Below are 4,713 nucleotides of genomic sequence, written 5' to 3' on the forward strand. Positions count from 1 at the left end.
TGATTAACACCCATAGTTCACATCGTCATGTGACCAACACCCAAAGGGTTTACTAGAGTCAATAATCTAGTTCACATCGCTATGTGATTAACACCCAAAGAGTACTAAGGTGTGATCATGTTTTGCTTGTGAGAGAAGTTTAGTCAATGGGTCTGCCACATTCAGATCCGTATGTATTTTGCAAATTTCTATGTCAACAATGCTCTGCACAGAGCTACTCTAGCTAATTGTTCCCACTTTCAATATGTATCCAGATTGAGACTTAGAGTCGTCTGGATCAGTGTCAAAACTTGCATCGACATAACCCTTTACGACGAACCTTTTGTCACTTCCATAACCGAGAAACATATCCATATTCCACTAAGGATAATTTTGACCACTGTCCAGTGATCTACTCCTAGATCACTATTGTACTCCCTTGCCAAAATCAGTGTAGGGTATACAATAGATCTGGTATACAGAATGCCATACTTTATAGATCCTAGGGCCGAGGCATAGGGAATGACTTTCATTCTCTTTCTATCTTCTGCCGTGGTCGGGCTTTGAGTCTTATCAATTTCACACCTTGTAACACAGGCAAGAAACTCTTTCTTTGACTGTTCCATTTTGAACTACTTCAAAATCTTGTCAAGGTATGTACTCATTGAAAAAACTTATCAAGCGTGTTGATCTATCTCTATAGATCTTGATGCTCAATATGTAAGCAGTTTCACTGAGGTCCTTCTTTGAAAAACTCCTTTATGCTTTGCAGAATAATTCTACATTATTTCCGATCAACAATATGTCATTCATATATACTTATCAGAAATGTTGTAGTGCTCCCACTCACTTTCTTGTAAATACAGGCTTCACCGCAAGTCTGTATAAAACTATATGCTTTGATCAACTTATCAAAGCGTATATTCCAACTTCGAGATGCTTGCACCAGTACATAGATGGATCGCTGGAGCTTGCATATTTTGTTAGCACCTTTAGGATTGACAAAAACTTTTGGTTGCATCATATACAACTCTTCTTTAAGAAATCTATTAAGGAATGTAGTTTCGACATCCATTTGCAAGATTTCATAAAATGTGGCAATTTTCTAACATGATTCGGACAGACTTAAGCATCGCTACAAGTGAGAAAATCTCATCGTAGTCAACACCTTGAACTTTGTCAAAAAACCTTTTTCTGAAAAGTCTAGCTTTGTAGATAGTAACACTACTATCAGCGTCCGTCTTCCTCTTGAAGATCCATTTATTTTCTATGGCTTGCCGATCACCGGGCAAGTCAACCAAAGTCCACACTTTGTTCTCATACATGGATCCCATCTCAGATTTCATGGCCTCAAGCCATTTTGCGGAATCTGGGCTCATCATTGCTTCCTCATAGTTCGTAGGTTCGTCATGTTCAAGTAACATGACCTCCAGAACTGGATTACCGTACCACTCTGGTGCGGATTTCATTCTGGTTGACCTACGAGGTTCGGTAGTAACTTGATCTGAAGTTACATGATCATCATCATTAGCTTCCTCACTAATTGGTGTAGGAGTCACAGGAACAGATTTCTGTGATGAACTACTTTCCAATAAGGGAGCAGGTACAGTTACCTCATCAAGTTCTACTTTCCTCCCACTCACTTCTTTCGAGAGAAACTCCTTCTCTAGAAAGGATCCATTCTTAGCAACGAATATCTTGCCTTCGGATCTATGATAGAAGGTGTACCCAACAGTAACTTTTGGGTATCCTATGAAGACGCACTTTTCCGATTTGGGTTTGAGCTTATCAGGATGAAACTTTTCACATAAGCATCGCAACCCCAAACTTTAAGAAATGACAACTTTGGTTTCTTGCCAAACCACAGTTCATCCGGTGTTGTCTCAACGGATTTAGATTGTGCCCTTTTTAACGTGAATGCAGCTGTCTCTAATGCACAATCCCAAAACTATAGTGGTAAATCAGTAAGAAACATCATAGATTGCACTATATCCAATAAAGTACGGTTATGACGTTCGGACACACCATTACACTGTGGTGTTCCAGGTGGCGTGAGTAGTGAAACTATTTCACATTGTTTTAACTAAAGGCCAAACTCGTAACTCAAATATTTCACCTCTGCGATCATATCGTAGAAACTTTTATTTTCTTGTTACGATGATTCTCCACTTCACTCTGAAATTCTTTGAACTTTTCAAATGTTTCAGACTTGTGTTTCATCAAGTAGATATACCCATATCTGCTCAAATCATCTGTGAAGGTCAGAAAATAACGATACTTGCTGTGAGCCTTAACACTCATCGGACCGCATACATCAGTATGTATTATTTCCAATAAGTCAGTTGCTCGCTCCATTGTTCCGGAGAACGGAGTCTTAGTCATCTTGCCCATGAGGCATGGTTTGCAAGCATCAAGTGATTCATAATCAAGTGATTCCAAAAGTCCATCAATATGGAGTTTCTTCATGTGCTTTACACCAATATGACCTAAATGGCAGTGCCACAAATAAGTTGCACTATCATTATTAACTTTGCATCTTTTGGCTTACATATTATGAAAATGTGTATCACCATGATCGAGATCCAACAAACCATTTTCATTGGGTGTATGACCATAGAAGGTTTTATTCATGTAAACAGAACAACAATTATTCTCTAACTTACATGAATAACCGTATTGCAATAAACATGATCCAAGCATATTCATGCTCAACGCAAACACTAAATAACATTTACTTTAGGTTCAACACTAATCCCGAAAGTATAGGAAGTGTGCGATGATGATCATATCAATCTTGGAACCACTTCCAATACACATCGTCACTTCACCCTTAACTAGTCTCTGTTCATTCTGCAACTCCCGTTTCGAGTTACTACTCTTAGCAACTGAACCAGTATCAAATATCGAGGGGTTCCTATAAACACTAGTAAAGTACACATCAATAACATGTATATCAAATATAGCTTTGTTCACTTTGCCATCCTTCTTATCCACCAAATACTTGGGGCAGTTCCGCTTCCAGTGACTAGTCCCTTTGCAGTAGAAGCACTTAGTCTCAGGCTTAGGTCCAGACTTGGGCTTCTTCACTTGAGCAGCAACTCGCTTGCCATTCTACTTGAAGTTCCCCTTCTTCCCTTTGCCCTTTACTTGAAACTAATGGTCTTGTCAACCATCAACACTTGATGTTTTTCTTGATTTCTACCTTCGTCGATTTCAGCATCACGAAGAGCTTGGGAATTGTTTCTGTTATCCCTTGCATATTATAGTTCATCACGAAGTTCTAGTAACTTGGTGATAGTGACTAGAGAACTCTGCCAATCACTGTCTTATCTGGAAGATTAACTCCCACCTGATTCAAGTGATTGTAGTACCCAGACAATCTGAGCACATGCTCATTGCTTGAGCTATTCTCCTCCATCTTTTAGCTATAGAACTTGTTGGAGACTTCATACCTCTCAACTCGGGTATTTTCTTGAAATATTAACTTCAACTCCTGGAACATCTCATATGGTCCATGACGTTCAAAATGTCTTTGAAGTCCCGATTCTAAGCCGTTAAGCATGGTGCACTAAACTATCAAGTAGTCATCATACCGAGCTTTTGTCAAAACGTTCATACCGTCTGCATCTACTCCTGCAATAGTTCTGTCACCTAGCGGTGCATCAAGGACATAATTCTTCTGTGCAGCAATGAGGATAATCCTCAGATCACGGATCCAATCCGCATCATTGCTACTAACATCTTTCAACTCAGTTTTCTCTAGGAACATATCAAAATAAAACAGGGGAGCTAAACGCGAGCTATTGATCTACAACATAGATATGCTAATACTACCAGGACTAAGTTCATGATAAATTAAAGTTCAATTAATCATATTACTTAAGAACTCCCACTTAGATAGACATCCCTCTAATCCTCTAAGTGATCACGTGATCCATATTAACTAAACCATGTTTGATCATCACGTGAGATGGAGTAGTTTCAACGGTGAACATCACTATGTTGATCATATCTACTATATGATTCACGCTCGACCTTTCGGTCTCCGTGTTCCGAGGCCATATCTGTTATATGCTAGGCTCGTCAAGTTTAACTTGAGTATTCCGCGTGTGCAACTGTTTTGCACCCGTTGTATTTGAACGTAGAGCCTATCACACCCGATCATCACGTGGTGTCTCAGCACGAAGAACTTTCGCAATGGTGCATACTCAGGGAGAACACTTATACTTTGATAATTTAGTGAGGGATCATCTTATAATGCCACCGTCAATCAAAGCAAGATAAGATGCATAAAAGATAAACATCACATGCAATCAATATAAGTGATATGATATGGCCATCATCATCTTGTGCTTGTGATCTCCATCTCCGAAGCACCGTCATGATCACCAACGTCACCGGCGCGACACCTTGATCTCCATCGTAGCATCGTTGTCGTCTCACCAATCTTATGCTTCTATGACTATCTCTACCGCTTAGTGATAAAGTAAAGCATTACAGGGCGATTGCATTGCATACAATAAAGCGAAAACCATATGGCTCCTGCCAGTTGCCGATAACTCGGTTACAAAACATGATCATCTCATACAACAACTTATATCTCATCACGTCTTGACCATATCACATCACAACATGCCCTGCAAAAACAAGTTAGACGTCCTCTACTTTGTTGTTGCAAGTTTTACGTGGCTGCTACGGGCTGAGCAAGAACCGTTCTTACCTACGCATCAAAAC

The sequence above is a fragment of the Triticum urartu genome, chromosome 1 (assembly GCF_003073215.2).
Source record: "Triticum urartu cultivar G1812 chromosome 1, Tu2.1, whole genome shotgun sequence".
Lineage (NCBI taxonomy): Eukaryota > Viridiplantae > Streptophyta > Magnoliopsida > Poales > Poaceae > Triticum > Triticum urartu.